We start from the raw sequence: 17,359 nt of genomic DNA, 5'->3' as shown, positions 1-17,359 counted from the left end.
TCACTCCTCTGTACTGTTTCCACTCCTTCTGCCGATTTCTAACATTACATGCCTCAGACATCACTGCGATTGTGTTTACTTGACTGTGCCTCTCTTATTAGAATGGAAGCGTCTGGACAGCAAGAACCTTGTCTTGACTTTCTCTCCATCCCAACTGCCCAGCCTAGTACCTGGCACGTGGTGGGTGAATTAGACACAGTGCCTGCACTGGGCGTTAACAGAATGCAGACTAGGAAAAGAGAGGGAGCTCTGTTGGGTGAACTTCATGCCCCCATCTGCTGAGTGGGTTTTAGCAGCGCTGCCGTGTACAGCTTGGTGTATGTCCATTAGACCACAATGCAACTGGTCGTCTGGAACGGCCCTGGATGTCCCTCATTTTAATCAACTCCAATAACGTGATGAAGGGAAAAGTAAAATAATTGCTTCATACCACACAGCAAAAGTTAAGTTCCAGGTTGGGAACTACACTGAGGTCCTTCCAACCCCAAAGCTGGTGCTTTCGTCCTTGGCCTCCAAGACAGCACAAGGCAAAAAATAACTTCTTTGTTGCTCTGAAACGCCTGTCGTCTTATTTCTCTTCCAGCTGGTGAGCAAGCCACGGGTTTGTTGTGAGGGCGGTAGCTAGGGATTTCTGGGAGTGAACTAACATGGCGCCATCCACTCTAGGGGAAACTTGGAGCTTCCCCAACATTCCCTAACTAATTAGACCTTCTGGAATCCAGCCTTGTCAAGTGTTCAAATGAGCCCTGGTGTGCAGTGTCAATGTCTGACCAACTTTGATAAATTCTTTGGATTTTAAAGTTAAGAAAAAACAGGCCCCATTCCATTGGCCTGGCCTACTAGGAGAATTTGGGCCCTCCGTTAAATGTCAGGAAAAGACACAAAGAGAATCTTGGTGTTTGCCTCATAGCACACGCACATATAACACCAAGCCTTATCCAAAAAGCATCTCTGCCACCCACATGGAACCCCAACCAACCTACTTTCAATTCATGAAAATATTTGTCTCAGAGAGTTTTGTACTTTTGTCTTCACTTTATATCCTGAACTTTTCTGGGAGAGTTTAGGGTGTGAACATATGGGAACCTTAAATAAATGAGGACATTCAGCTCTCTGTCCCTACTTTTGATGAAAATCATTATCCTAAGAAGTCAAGACTCAGGTTTTGAGGGCAGAAAGATTTGGGAGAATCTTGACGTTTCTTCTCAGCATCTGTGTGGTCCTGGGCAAGTTAACATGTTCCAGCCTCCGTTTCTTCATCTGAATGGGAATAACCATCTTTGTCATAGAAAACTAATGTGTGGGGAGCATCCAGTAAAGTACCTGGCACAATTTAGGTTCACTGTACTAACTTATGGTTAGTATTATGGTTAGTGATTACTCTGAAAATAATTTCATTAGATTCCAATAGTTCTCAGTGCCCAGTTTTCAGCACCTAACGTGGTCTCCTGCTCACTCTGGTTGTTTCCTGTGTCTTAAGTAATTGCTATGTTCCTCACTATCTACCCAGCCTCCAGGAGTCCTAGATTCCAGCCCAGGATCCGCCATGGACTGGCTGTGTGTCTTTAGACAAGTCACAAAACCTCCCTGTATTTACTTTCTCACCTGGCCAGGTGACCTCTGAGCCTACCTCTTCCAGCTCGCCCTGTGGTTTGTGCCCGTAGGTGGCCATAGTAGTGACTGCTGGATGCTGAACCTCAGAGAAAGGGATCTTTTCAGAGCTTCTGCTCATCTCTGGCCTAAAGCCAGAGGCTTCCAGCTCATGCTCTTTATTATTTTGTCCTTTTATGTAAATTCAGAAAAACTTCCATTTCCTCATCGAGTTTTGCATTGATAGTACGGGGCACTTTTACTTAGGAAACCCCAGTTTGTTTCCGGGCTGGGTGTGCTGGGCCTGAAATCCTGTGGACCGTCAACCTGGTACAAGTCAGCTGCAGGTCTGACAGCTACAAGCAAGGAAGCCACACACCGTACATGTCCAGTCCTCCTAACACACTCGAGGCCAGGCATCACTTTCACACTAACCAGTGACCACAGCTATCTGTTCCAAGGAACTGTGTTTCAAGAACGTGGAAATCTGCACTTAAAGGCCTAGTAAGAGCTCCTTGAAAACTGGAAGGTTGTTCTTTGTTGTCTTCAGAGAATCTCCTGTTCTCACAGTCAGCAGGTGAAGGAGAAAAATGAGGAGCAAATAAGGCCCCCGTGAACTGGGTCATTAAAAGCTGTAGTAAGGAACTTGCCTCTTGCTTTGCGATTTTAAAACTTTTCTATGTATGCGAGTGCCTGACTATCGGTGTCTGGATCTGCCTGGCTGGGTGTATTTTTTAAGCAGCTTGTGGAAAGCTGAACAAGGACTTTGTACTCTAAACAATGGTGGCAAGTCAGCCTGTGCCTTGATTCTGGGATGGCCATGACAACTGTGCTCTGAGAGGTAAAAACCTAACCCTGTTTTTACTAGGTCAGTAGTACAAATGACAGCATTCCAAACTCTTCCTCCCCCCTGCTCCAGCATCAGAAAATATCTTCATATTTCCCCCCGCCCCACCCCCTGGGGAGGGCAAAGGAAAATAAAGGGCCGACAGAGATGACATCAGGACTGTTCGTAGATTGTTGGTATATAACCCAGCTGTCAGGGCCCCTTCTCTCCACAAACGACATCTTGACCTGATACATCATTTATGTCACAGATCAGCTTTCTGGGCTGTAAATCAAATTGGGATGAAAGAAGTAACATGATCAAGGATGCAACGTGCGCTCTTTTTTTAGCACTGTAAGTCACAAAGAATAATACACGGCCTTGGCCTCCCTGCTCCCCACGACAGGCGCTCCCTGATGGTGAAATAGGTGTTTTAGGCAGAAACATCACTTTCTCCAGGCCACCGAAGCATGGTTTGGCACTTTTGTGCTGTGGTATAGAGAGTGGATGACCTACAGAGGGAGGTCTGTCAGGAGGGTGAACTTAACTCCCTTAGAAGTAGGATTAGTTAGAATCCTAGGGGAAATTGAGCAAAGTGAGGATCTGGTTCACTAAGGGTCTCTCCACCTTTCCATCCATCCATCCATCCATCCATCCATCCATCCATCCATCCATCCACTTATCCATCATCCATCCATCTATACTTCTATCCATTATCCATCCATCCTTCCATCCATCCATCCATCCATCCATCCATCCATCCATCCATCCATCCATTAAGACAAGGTCTCTCCCGTGTGGTGCTTACATTCTGGTAGGGAAGGAGACAAATAATTTAAATGTCTAAGTGTTCTGAAGGGAAACCTTCCCCAACCTTCCTCCTTCCCACCTCACCCCTGTCCCACCATGAATTCCAGGTCCTCGTAGAAGGAGAATTTTATACATATGTCTTTGAAAAGCTCTCACATCAGGCTGAAGTTTAGTCATATCTTTCCACCTCTCTCTCCTGTATTAGCTCCTTGAGAATGGGAATAAGTCAGCCCCTGCCCCTTGATAGGAAAGGCAGAGAACAAATTTAATGGAACTTGTTGACAGAGATTGACTCTGGACATTGTTTTCTTACTTTTGCCTTTCCAGACTGTTTATATTTTTACCAGTGTTTTTTTTTTTTTTAAGTTTTTCTGAAACATTTTTTAATCAATGTTTTTCTAATGATCAAAAATAAAAGTAAAATAATATTTTTCAACTTCCTGCTAGGTAAAAAAAAGAATCTGAAGTACTTTCACTTCTTTCTCCCAGGTATTTGTAAAGATAACCTGGAATTTAAGGCCTAGATTGTTGTCATCAAATTATTTTATATACTGTATCTCATCTTTTAAGAATGACTTTTTGCTTTTGCTGTTTGCTTTTAATCATATTTGTAATTATTTAAACTTCATACTTGACTGATTTACATTTTCACTGCCAGTTCTTTTATGCCACAACTTTTCCATTCTTAAGTGCTTAATTGTGACTCATCTTTTGATTAACTGGAGTTCATTGACTCATAATACTTTTTTAGGGAAAATAGAGGAGAGGTGCATTTTCCTGAATCCTTCCGTATCTAAGATTTTTTTTCCTACCATCTATGAACAATTACTTGGCTGGGTATGATGTTTGAGGGTCAACATTTTTCTTATTACAAACTTCCATTTATAAATAAGTCCTGGGAATGTAATGTACTGCATGGTAATAATAGTTAATAACACTGTATTGTATATTTGAAAGTTGCTAAAAGAGTAGATCTTAAAAATTCTCATCACAAGAAAAAAATGTTGTAACTATATATAGTGATGGATATTAACTAGACTTATTGTGGTGATCATTTTGCAATATATACAAATATCAAATCATGTTGTACACCTGAAACTAATATAAAGTTATATGTCAATTATATCTCAATTTTTAAAAAAATCATTAAAACTTTTTTTCTTCAAAATTTTCTGAAAGCCACCCATGCTATTCAGTGCTGCAGAGTAGAAGTTTGAGAATTGACTGATTTTTACAGTTTTTTGTTTGTTAAAATTCTCTTTTAATTAAAATCATTATCAGGATAGGTCCAGGTGTAAGCTCTTTTTATAAATTTTGCCTCTAAAACATGGCTGTTGATTTGTATACTTTGGCCTTTACTCAGCCCAGAAAAATTTTGTTCAATTATATCTTTGATTATTACTTCAATTGCAGCTTTGTTGCTTCATGAATAACACACACACACACACACACACACACACACACACACACACACACACACACACATATATATATATATATATTTAACTTGGCCTCCTTATTTAAATCATTATCTCTTTTTAACTATTCACTTGCTTGTCCTTTTTTGCTTTCTAGAACACCATCTCAAATTTACTCTTTACATCATTGGTGTACTTTTCCATAGTGTTAGGTTTCCTCTTTTCTGCTTCCAATGCATATTTGAAATACGTTATTGCGTTTTCAGTCCTCTGAAATAATCCCACAGCTCTCTTTCTGGCTCAGTTGGATTTTTATGGATTTTGGCTTGCTTTACAGAAGCAATGTCATTTTTCTTTCTATTAATGCTGAAGTTTAAAAAAATAAATTTCTTCTGGACATACTCTCTTAAGCCTTCAGAACGGTGTTCTCTTTCCTTGTCCTGCAGTATTTTTCCATGATCTTCCTCTTTTCTTTATCTGTCTTTGAGTGAGAAAATTTATCCAGACCCAGTGACGGCCAACCAACAGATATATAGCTTGCCTTTGGAACCACTAACTATCCCTTTGGATGTTACTTGAATATCCTTCTTACATCTAGTTGGAAGAGGGCTGATTGTTTTTCCCCACTTCCGAGCTCCATTCCCAGGGGTACAGTGACAATTATGAAGTTTGGCGCTGCAGGATTGAGGTGTGGTTTTCTTCTATCTACAGTGCTTGAAAAACTATAGCCCCCAATTGTCCAACAAACGCCCCCAACAAACTCTTCTTGCCTTCCCCACAGCTTTCAAAGCGTTGTGTATACTGACTCCACCCTCAAGATCCAAAGTGACCCTGGCAGGGAAACTCTGCACCACCTTCCGTAGCTCAGCCTGTTGCATGCTTGAGATTTGCAGTCTCCAAAAAAATATGAAAATATTTTGTGGGGTGCATATGTGTGTATAAAACTGTATTCTGGCTGCCTCAAAAGTTATCACCCATGTAGTAGAGATTAGCCGGCCAATGTTAAGATTGGTCTATTCCCTGGGTCTTTGAATCCAGGGGCAGGAGTGTGGAATAAATTCTCTCCTTACTGACTTTCAAAGAATTGGGTCTCCTCTCAGCCATGAGGTGAAGCTTGTCGAGGTTACTCATTATTTCTCTGAAACCAGTTGCATCTGCTTCTGATGTTGGGTTGGTTCTGATATTGGATTGTAATTAATCCTAATTTTCTGAGGTGTGATGAGTGTTCACCATTCCTTGTAAATTATTTTTGGTGGGAAATAAATACTACTAGAGAGACACTATTTTGTATTAGCTTCACACATTGTACTTGAAACTCAGTCCTCAGAACCTTCCAGGGATTCAAAAGCCTCTTGGATAAAGGCTTCCTTTGCCTTCTCTTTCTTTCTTCTGTATCTGAATAATCCAAAGGTAGAAAAAAGAGTGAGCCAAGACAAACATGGTTGATTTGGTAACCCCCATTCCTAGGAAAGCTTGCCCAAGTCTCCAGGGCTTTGGTTAAGGAAGTAGGAAGTATCCTCTTGTGTTTTCCATTCCAGTGGGCAGGCCAGCGCAGGCCATGGCATTTCAGACATGAGCGGGAGGTTGGAGAGTCTACTATTTAAACTCTTCATAACACCTAGTGTATTGTCAGTTACCCAAAGGCATTGCACAATACTGGTAGTAATTATAGCAATCAGAAATCTGCTGTACCACCCAGGAGATGTACACATTGTTTCTATTGTCATTTCCAGAATTTTCTTCAGCACACGTGTCTGGAACGGCACTTTCTCTGTTTGTGACTTCCACAGTAGAGCATTATACAATGGAGGTGGGGAAGTAGTAAACGGATAACATGACAGATTCTCAGTTGTCAATGGATGTTCCCTCAGAAATGATTGTAGAAGCATAGTAATAAGGGTGCTCTTTTCTCAAACTATGGGAGAGCCACCAGGGTGTAACCAAGTGATTATTTCGTTCTAACACAAATTAATGAACAACTGCTATACACCTAATATATTTCTTCTCATGAAATGCATTTGGAGAGGCAAAGATCTCATTTTCACCAAACCGTACGTTAGCCCTCTCTTCTACCTGAAAAGCACCCACTTTTCTAATTAGAGCAGATAATGAATTAGACAACAATGGGGAGGAAAGTGTAGGGGAGAAAGGAAAAAGAATGTTCCAGAAGGTGTTATCTAAATGTGAATCATCCTTAGCAAGACTGTTCCTGTCCTGTGATTAGTTTGTCACAGAAGCTGTTTGGGGTCTGAAAAGGGGCACTTTCGACAGATTAATAGAGCAATACCAAACCTGGGGTGCTGGTGGTGTGTTGAGGTGGTGCTGTTCTTAGGACAAGGTTTCTGGGGTGTTGGGGGATTGCTGGGAAGGCTTGGTGTTGCTGTGGAAAGGGCAGAGGAAAGGCCGTGGAAGACAAACTTGCTTGCTGCACAGCTGTGTCTGAGGATGTCTGAGAACCTCTGAAAACCATTTCCAGCACCCCAGTGCATCACGCAATGGGCTCAGATGTTCTGATTTTGGCGGAACAGATCTTTCCCACTTGACATTTTCCCACAAACTTTCTTCATGTGGTCTCTCCTTAGGCTCTCTTTCCCTCCTACTCACCCCCCCCCCCCAACCCACTATCTCCCCATCTCATTTTCTCCTCTTGCTCAACCAAATTATTTCTGTTTATAAAACCACTACCCTGTTATCTCTTCTATCATCATTTCTCAATGAGGAAATTTTCTGGACTTAACTGGTTTGGCCACTAGATTCCAGCCTTGCCCCCCTTCTTTCCTTGGGAGTAAAGAGAGAGCAGAGAGCCTCATGTACTGAGGGGGAACCATGTTTTCTCCAAGTGAGTTTGCTTATTAAAATGAGTCAATAATCCATAATGGCCATTTTTCTCATCTCTCTGAAGATCCAGAACTGTCCGTTTCCCACTGTTATTTAAGGAAGAAAAGCAGTCTTTGAACAGACCTAGCATGACCACGTACCAGTCAGGTACCTCTGAACACTTTCCCTTCTGTGTGTTGCTTAATCCTCACGATAATCCTGAGAGACAGGTTTCATGAAGCCACAGTTTTCAGTATACGTATGCCTACATATTGCACAAGAAATACTTATGCTAAAATATTTTCTCGTTGTCAAAATTCAAATGTAAGTGTGTTTCCTGGATTTTTATTTGCTAAATCTGGCCACCCTCCATTAAGCTCACACTACAGATGAGGATGCTGGGTTACTGTTAGCTTCTCGCTCCCCTCCTTCCCCACTGACACCATTCAAGCAGTCGAAAGAGAGTAAGAAAGAAGCCATAACTGAAGGTAAATGAATGTGCTCTGGTGTCCCACCCAATTGCTATTTCATTGGACATTTTCACCTATTGTCAGGAGCTCCCTGGCAGGACTTGAATTCAGTAGAGGGCACAGTGATGATCTGATACTTTGTTTGAAGACTGACCAGAATTTTGACCTTTCTGAAAGGGACATGACAAAGCAGACAGCCCAGACGTCTTGGCATCCATAGCCGTGAATACCTGCCTCGTCTTTGGCACCAACTCAATCTATGAACCCAGCCTCTTCTGCTAATTTTTTTTTAAAAAGAAGTTTTAGCTTTTTTAATTGAAAACTTGAGAACAGGACTACTGACCTTCATTCTCCCCAGGGCCACGTGATTCAGTGTGGTATTCGTATATCATCTGATACCAGACAGGCCTGTGTTTAAATCCTAGTTCTGCCACTTACCAGCTGTGGGACCTGGGGCAAGTTACCTAATCTCTCTGTGCCTTGGTTTCCTCAGCTGTAAAATGGAGACCGTGCTAGTGCAAAATGGAATGAAGGCCGTGCGGTTTTGACGCAAGGCTTAATAATTCATTCTTTCATCCCAACAAGCACTTAACTGACAACCTATCAACCCCTCCTTTAAAAGAGCTCTGGTCAGGGGCTGTGAATGAATGCCTTATTCTGTTCTAGGAGTAACTAGGGTACCAAAGAAGGCAGGAACCCCAATCTATGTCCGGAAGGACCAACGAAGGATCCCATGGGAGGACACCAGTTGTCCCCAGGTGAAACAACAAGACAATAGAGCTAAGGGCATGATGAGTCAATGCAAATTCAGGCATGACACTTAGGAGGTCTGAATATTAACTATCATGTCATAAGCTTTTATACTCCTTGCAATTTACCGAGGGTGTTTGCAGACTTTTGAGATGAAGTAAAGAGTTGTTAGAATGAGGTAGGGCTGGACATGGGAAGCTTCTTGGAGGAGGGCGTTCTTGGAGAAGTAATAGATTTAGATTGGAAGATGACACCTCTGATGGGACAAGTCCAAAGTGCAAAACCAAGAGAGCTGGTGATACCAGCAGAACAACAGAGGAGTTGAAGTGGAGCTACAAGGAAGCTGAGGCTGGGGACTTTGCACTTGCTGTTCCCTCTGCTGGAATGCTTTTCCCTCAGGTATTCACATGGCTGCCTTCTCAATGTTTAGGACCCAGCTCAGGTATTATTTGATCAAATATACCTTCCCTGACCACCTAAAGTACCTTGCATCCCCCTACCTGTCTCATTACACTGTTTTTTTAATTACACTTTTGGTTTCATGAGATTATTCTAATTGTAATGTTTTATTGTTTATTCTCTGTCTACCCTAACAGAATGAAAGTCTCATGAAAGCAAGAACATTGGGCCCATAGTAGGTGCTCAATGAATATTTGTTGGAGGAATATATGAGCAGGTAGACAGGGTCTCAGAGGCTAGTCTAAGGAACTAGGATTTTATAGAAAATTATGAGGGATTCAACAAAACCTACATTGAGGTGTAAGGTATGACAAAAGAAGGACCCTTTTGTGACAAGAGTCAGTGAGTGGTCCTTATTTTCTGTTTGCTTAAAATGAGTCTAGAGAGTGATGGAAGGTTCTAGGAGTGTCCATGGGTAAAGATGGATCCTGGGTTTCAGAGCCTCCTCAACCTGTGGAGGGCAATGGTTGTTAGGGCAGCAGTTCTCACCCTGGCTTCACATTCACGTCCATGGGGGAAATTGTAAAATTCCCAATTCCAGGGCTGCACTCCAGTTGAAGTCCAATAAAATCCAAATCTTGGGGGGAGATTCTGGAAGCTGTAGAGCTAAGGGTGGGAACCACTGTGCTATACACCATTCACGTCTCTTGGGGACCTCAGGCTTGATTAACTGGACTATCTTGCTCCCTGTAAGAAATAAAACAGAAACCCAAAACTTTTCTCTTGATCTGCCTCACAGACATCCTGCCCAAATGTGAAGTGCAGCCAGCTAAGTTCTTGGGTGCATTTCTATACTTGATAACCTCTTTGGAATTAGCCATCCATTTCCCTCCACTGGGATGGACCAGTTCTGGTCAGACCTCACATGCCATCCAGACGAAATATTATTTTGGGGGCTGGGTGCTGGCAGCCTGGGGCTGGCTTCTGTTCTGCTGGCCCCATCAGCTGGCTCAGCCTCCTCTTTTGCTGCCCTTGTGGCTGCCACAGCACCCAACTTCCATTTATCATGTCCTCAGCAATGCTGTGGACCTAGAGTGATTACTGTGGTCGGTATTATTTACATGTCACAGGGAAGATGCCAAGCTGAAGTTGCCAGCAAATCACATGTCCCTCTTCAGCTGGCCCAGGTTGAGGGGGCTATGGAAGGCCGGTGACCTGAGGTTTCCCTCTTGGAAAGGAGCTGTTCAAAACTCCTTTACTCTTGAAACTTGCATTTGAACTCTCGGAATTTGCATTTGAAACCGTTTTTTGCTGAGTGTCATCCCTTCCCCCCACATCATCTGTATGTCAATATCTATGTTAATCTACTTGGGGTGCATGTGCAATGGGACCTCCGAGGAAACCGAACATCTGGGCAATTATCTATAGACCTGCTCCTAATTGGACTAATTGGAATAGAATTAGTAGTGTTGCAAAGAGACCTGCTGCTCCCATCAGGGTTCTCAATGCCAAACAAAAGGAGCAACTCATCAGTCATTTAGGTGATGGGTGCCCTGGAGCAGTTCAAGACCTATTTTGCTTTTTAGCCAACTCTCTCCTTGCCTTCTTCCCCTCCCACCCACCCCCCAACATTTCCTTGAGAATGTGATTTTCATGAATCATATCCATGTGTCTTGGTTTGGAAACCACGAGTAAAAATTGCTGTAAACTGCTGTAAACATAGCATTGAATCTCCCTGCTCTTTGGGTACTCTGAGATTTGTAGTGCTCGTGGCAGCTCATTAGTCAATTAGTCCTTTATTTAACAAATATGTTGAATGAGTTATTTGTAAATAAATCTTGATTTAGCACCTACTATGTGTCAGCCCCTGTTCTGGTCACTAGGGGAGAGGAAGATGGCAGACAATAGAGAAGCAGAACAAATCAATTAATGGTCAGGGATGAGACGACGATGAGTGCTGTAAAGGCAACACTGTGATTGAGAAGGAGTCTGGAGAGAAAGACTCTTTCTTATTAGTGCTCAGAGATGTAGAAAATTGCTGTGTGGTGGGGGCTGGAAGGCTGAGTAAGATGTGGTCCCTGGCTTCACAGAGCTCCTGGTCTAGTTGGGGTTATGGATAGAGAATGATGAAAAATAATATATTAGGGGCCGTGATGGAAGGGTGCAAAGTGGAGAGTGTAGAGGGGATGATTGACTCCATGCAGGTGGGGGCAGGAAGGTGAGAGTGTGAGGCTTGAGCTATGGCTGAAAGGACAAGTGGAAGTCAAAGCTGGCTGGAGAAGGGGAAGTAGGACATTAATTGTGTGAAGTGTTCATCTGTCCAACTACATTTTATTGAGCAGCTACTAAGTTCCAGACAGTGTTCTAAGTGCTGGAGTTACAGTGGGGAACAATAGGAAAAAAAGCCCCGGCCTCCTAGAATGTGTATTCTAATGATGGAGCAGAGTGGGATAGATCGTGAATAAGTAAACAAATAAGATAATTTCAGATGGTGACAACCGCCGTGAAGGCCATACAAGATAATGTGAAAGGGTGAGTTTCGGTGTGTTCTGAGGGTAGTGATGTGATGAGATGAGATGTGATGTGGTGGCCAGTGTGAGCTTCTGGAGGAGGTGACATAGGCTCTGAGATGGGATCATGGGGCAGTCTGGGAGAAGGGGAGTTTCAAGCAGAGGGAGCTACAAACTCAGAAGTCCTAGGACAAGAATAAGTGTGGCAAGTTTGAGGAGCAGAAGAAAAGCCTAGTGTGGTCCTTGCCTGGTAAGTGAGCGGGGAATGGGGGTTCCAGAAGGAGTCAGAGATGAGGGAACTGGGTAAGGCGGAAATCAAGACATGAAGCCATCGTCGGGGTCCAGGCTAGAGAGGATGGAGAGGCGTGACTTGGAATGATAGCTATGGAGATGGTGAAACATGGAAAATTGAAGCTATTTGGAGCAGTAGGACTAATAGGACATCGGATACATTGTCCTTGAGGATTAAGAGATATGAGGAATCAAAGATGACTTTGGTTTGAGCACCTGGGTGGATGGGGCTGGTTACTGAGATTAGGGAGGACCAAAAAAAGAACTGGTTTTGTGGGGAAATCAAGATTTTTCTTTGGAGGCATTTAGTATGAGATGCTAATTGGACATCCCAGTGGAGAGGAAGCAGCCCTCATGAAGGCTTGAGGTATAAGAGTGGCAAACCCTGCCAGGCACTGGGACAGTGTAGAAGAGAGCGGCAGGTAGGAAAGGCGTGATGGCTGTGGAATGGGAAATAGCCTGGAGGAGGGACGTGACTGGAGGTGGGACAATCAGTCACTCTGGTTGGCCGTGTTAATCCAGGTGGGAAAGGGTAGGAGACATTAATTCATTCGATATCTACACCATAGGTTTGCTTCCTCCTGCAATAGACGGCTCCGTGATTCCATTTCAGGGTTGGCTATCCCAGCGCAGATGGGTGACTTGGTTAGATAACAACACAGCGGGTGGGTGTGTGAGGAGCTCTTGGCATGGGTCCACTGCTGTGCTAAGTGTTTCCGATACTTGATCTCATTTAATCAGCACCAACATCCTCCGAGATAGGTACAACTCCTCCACTTACATGTAAATGTGGTTGTTGTTCCTGTTGTTTTTGGTAAGCTCAAAATGACACTGAATAAGTGACCTCTAAAAACAACTCTCGTAAGCAGGCAGAGTTGCCCTGTTTGTCGTGGAGGTGGTATTGTTCTCGTCTATAACGGCTCTTTTGCTTAGGGTCCTTAAGTAGGGGAGCTTCTGAACTATTATCACCCCATTTTACATGATGAGGAAGCCGAGTCTTAGGAGAGCCAGGTGGCTTCCCCAGGTGACACAGCCTGTGAGTGGAGTCGCTCCCTGCTTTTTCTCTCTCCTCAGCCCCTGTTCTGCACGGAGGGTTAGGTATCAGGAGATACAGGAGGTGATGGACGTGCCTCGGAGGTCTTTGACTAGAAGTAAACCCCATGTGATCATCGCAGACAAATTAGTGTTTCAGAAGGAAGAACAGATGTGTATATAGTGGAAACCCTCTTATCTGACACACTTAAGGGCAATCGGCCATTTATATTTAAGCAGAGAATCATTACAATAAGACATACATAACTTAAGTTTATTTTTCATATAAAGCATTCCAATGTATATTGACGTACTGAGATTTTTTTTTTTTTTTTGCAAATGAGCCACTGTTGGGCATTCAGTGTTGTCCTTTATCCTTTTTATTTTAAATACAATGCACTTTTATCTGGTCATTCCAGCGCAATTCAATTTAGCTTTCATAGAAACAAGAAGTCTTTCTTTTCACACTTCTAGTTCATTGGCATGTTTAATGTTTAATTAATTATGAAATTACAATAGTGAGTACAGTAGGTATAAACAAATTTGGGAATAAATACAACGTACTCTCGCAAAACGCATGAGCCACCAGAGAGAGAGGACTTCCTATGCAGTCCTCTACTAGCCACCAGCCTTCAGAGCATCCAGGATATCCAGCAACAGACTCTGTAGAGAGGACAGGGTGTGTTGGTTAATCTGGCAGTAGGTTAAGTGAGATTCGTGAAAAGAAGTCCTACCGGTAGAAATCCATATACAGTGCAGATTTGTATGTGCCAGACCCTTGAAGTGAATGAAATACCTGTGTGGAAATGATTTTATTTTGCTGATCCTTTTTTCTCCTGTCCCAACCTTTTCCAAAGACTGGTTCTGATTTGAACGGGTTCAGTAGGATTTTAAAAACAACAACTTTGATTCTGTTTTCGGTGCAGTAAAGAAAAAAAAAAATTAGTCCTTGGGTTGGGGTCAGAGTTCATCCAACTCGTGTGTGCATTTTGGAGTGTGAGTCGTATTATCCAGGTCCACATTCCTCACAGTGAGCAATGATTCAAAACCAGTGCTTTTTTTCCCCCTCTAGCTCAGAGTCTAAACATGCCTCAGGCCTCTTGTGTCCTAAGACATCCTTGTTCTAAGTAATCCTAAAGGGACAATTACTGGGGACTAAAACCCATTACCAGCGAGACTGACATGAAAACTCATTATCTTGATTCTGACACGGAAGGCGGACTTGCTTTCCCTTTCCTTTGCATGGCGTCAGTGTTCGTTGAACATATTTTGAGCCCATTGAAAGTTGGTCTTATGTTCCTTAGGAACATAGGATATCAGTATGACTGGTTTAGTCACTAAGAAGGCATGGACGCTCTGTTTAACACCTAAGGACAAGTCCTTGGGTACCAGGTGGTAGAGATCTGAGGGCCACTCAGCCATGGCCTGCCCTTTCTCCCCAGACCCGGGCACAAACTCTGCCATCAAAATGGAAATATAATCAGTGGCACATGCAGGGTGCTAAGTGGTTTGCTTTGATTCTTCCCAAGAATCCTTTTTCTAGCAGCTTCCTTCCACTATCTTGTCCCCTTGTGCTGTGTTCAAGAAGTCAAAATGCCCCTTCTAGCATGAACCATGTGGTACTTAATGAAAGTTGAAGACATCGTATGAACTCATGTCTATCTTGATATGGATTCAGATGGATCTATATCTACCTATACCTATATCTTTATCTATACCTATATCTATCTATACCTGTGTCTATGTCATCTATCTGTAATGTATAAATAGTTATACATATGGGTATTTACATGGCTTAGTATACACACTTCTATTTCCTAGCTCTGTGAACTGAGCGGGCCTAGAGAAAATGACAACTCGGTAGCAGTAAGCACACCAGACCCCAGAACTTGGGTTCTAATACCAGTATCCAATAACAGGAACCAAGCCTCCTTGGAGAAATGGCAGAGTCTAGGACTTGGGAAGAGAATATGCAAGATGAGCCTGGAGCATCCTGTGATGCCAGAAAGTAAAGTGTTCAAAAGCAAAGTGAAGGGGTGTGTGAAAGGGACACAGGAGCCCACTGTGAGAGTTCCCAATAGACAGAACTGGAACAATTTGAGCAACACAATCGATAACGGAGTATTGGATTATAACCCAAAGTACAAAATAAATATTCATAAGTCTATACTGATATATATTATTGAATAAATAAATAATGGGAGAACAGGGAAACTTCCTAAACAGAACAGTCCCAAATAATTTATGTAGAATTCCCCACTCAAGGAGGTGGCCCCATAACTCCCTACCCCTTAAGTATGGGCCTCCTCTTTAATGGATACAGTGGACCTGACAAACCTTACCTGAGCCAGAAGATCAATGTCAACATCAACAGTGATGGGTCGTGTTGATAGCACGGACGCTTGATATGATGTGATGGGAATGGCACTTTACCTCTGTGGTCTTCCTCCCCAAAACCCATAACCCCAGTCTCATCATGAGAAAAACATCAGACCCAAACTAAAGGACATGCTACAAAACACCTGCCCAGTACTCCTCAGAACAGTCAAGGTCAACAAAAACAAGGAAAGTCTGAGGAACTGTCACAGTTTATAGGTGCCTTAAGAGACATAACAACTAAATGTTTCTCATGGAAACCTGGAACAGAAAAATGTCATTGAGGTAAAAACTAAGGAACTGTGACTAAAGTGTGGGCTTTATTCAATTATAATCTATCAATATTCATTCATAAGTTGTGACATACGTACCATATTAATGTTAGTGATTTGGAAAACTGCGAGTGGGGTATATGGGAACTCTATGTAATACAATTTTAACTTTTCTGTATCTAAAATTTACAAAAATACAGCAACAAAATAAATCAATAAAAAGTTTATTCTGAGAAATCCCTCCTGGCCACTTCTTTTCTTTCTCCTGACCCTCTGTCTCCCAACACGCTGATCATGCAAGAAATTGCAATGACGCCAATAGGCAGCCCTGACATCTCTCTGAATTCGACATGGCAACTCTTGATTGTTGGTATGGGGAGCTACATACTATTTCCGGTTTTCGGGGCCCCTTATTTCTTGGCTTATCTAGTTCCTGGGGGCTTAGCTGAGGCATTTTTATTGGCTGTCATGTGGTCTGAGACACAGTTTGTTTGCAGCCTGCAGGAGTCCTGTGTGTTGGTCTCTTGCTGTTGGAGACGCCAGACTCCACACTGCTGGGGCAGGAACACACCACTCAGTCTGTTGAGAACACAAATGTTAACATAATCTCTTCATTTGCCAATCACCATTTTTTTATAGCCAGTAGAAAGACACACCATGACATGTATTCTTATACTGAGTGTTTACACCACCAAAGTGATTTCCCAAGGTCCACATGTTCCTGGCTCACTTAAATATCTCCAGCGACCACTATTGCCCAAAGGACCAGGCCCACACTTGGCAGGCAAACCCATTGCTAATGTGATTCAAGCATATTCTTCAGCAGCCTCAACAGCTGCCTCCTCAACCCTCTCCTTCCTTTCTCCATATCTATCCCCCAGGAGACTGGGTTTCACAGCTTCCTGAACACACTGGGTTCCTTTACGCTTCTGAGTCTCTGTCCATGCCCTTCTTTCTTTGTTTCGCTGGAGACTTTCTATGCATTTTTTAAAACCCAACCCAACTGTATCTCTGTGAAGCACCTCCCAGTTCCCTCAGGCAAAGCTACGCGTTCCTTCTTCTTGCTCATGGGTAGAGAGTTTTATATGCCCATATTCACATAGTTAAACAGCCTTTGGTTGCATATTGGAAGCATCTGTCTGTATTACTGGCCTGGGAATGACTTGCCCAAGGCATAGCGAGTGTTCTACTTATCTTTGTATCTCCAGAGCCCAGCACAGTATTTGGCAGATACTAGGGAATTAAGCAGGTGAATGACTACAGACCCATTACCATGTACTTTGTGTTATTTTTCCAAGAAAGGCGGTTAGTTGTGTGATTTCTGGAGTTGACCAGCCCTGAATTCAAATCCCAACTCCATCACTTGCAGATGAATTTAGCCAGGTTAGTTAATGTCTCAGTTTCCTCAATTGATAAACGGGAGTAACGTTAACCTCAAAGGACTATTGGGAAGATTGAATATGAAAATATGTTCCGTCACAGTGCCAAACAAAAGTAATCATCCAATGCGTAATAACTATAATTATTGGACCAAAGTGTCCATATCCTCTTGACTGACCCTTCTTTGTGTAGCAACACGTGACTGTGAGGCAAACATCCTGGAATAGATTCTGTTGGTGCGGAACCAATCCATTTAAGACTCAGACGATTGACCTTGATCCTATTGGCACTGTGCCCAGCCTAATTGTATTTGAAGACCAGATGGGAGACTCAAGTGGGTCAAATGTCTACAGAAGCAAGAAAAACCATTTAAACCGGTAGTTAGTAGGTTAGTGAATTTTACCTCTAGTTACATTCC

General features: G+C 42.9%; 1 protein-coding gene across 1 annotated transcript in view; it reads left to right on the top strand.

The window, feature by feature from the left end:
• The window catches only part of NTAQ1 (N-terminal glutamine amidase 1), a 213,821-nt gene that overhangs the window by 171,620 nt on the left and 24,842 nt on the right, over nt 1-17,359 (top strand). The window lies entirely within an intron of this gene.

This window comes from Rhinolophus sinicus, chromosome 6, assembly GCF_057876585.1.
Source record: "Rhinolophus sinicus isolate RSI-liver-muscle chromosome 6, RSI-T2T, whole genome shotgun sequence".
Taxonomy (NCBI): Eukaryota; Metazoa; Chordata; class Mammalia; order Chiroptera; family Rhinolophidae; genus Rhinolophus; species Rhinolophus sinicus.
This window is presented reverse-complemented; position numbering and strand designations above follow the sequence as displayed.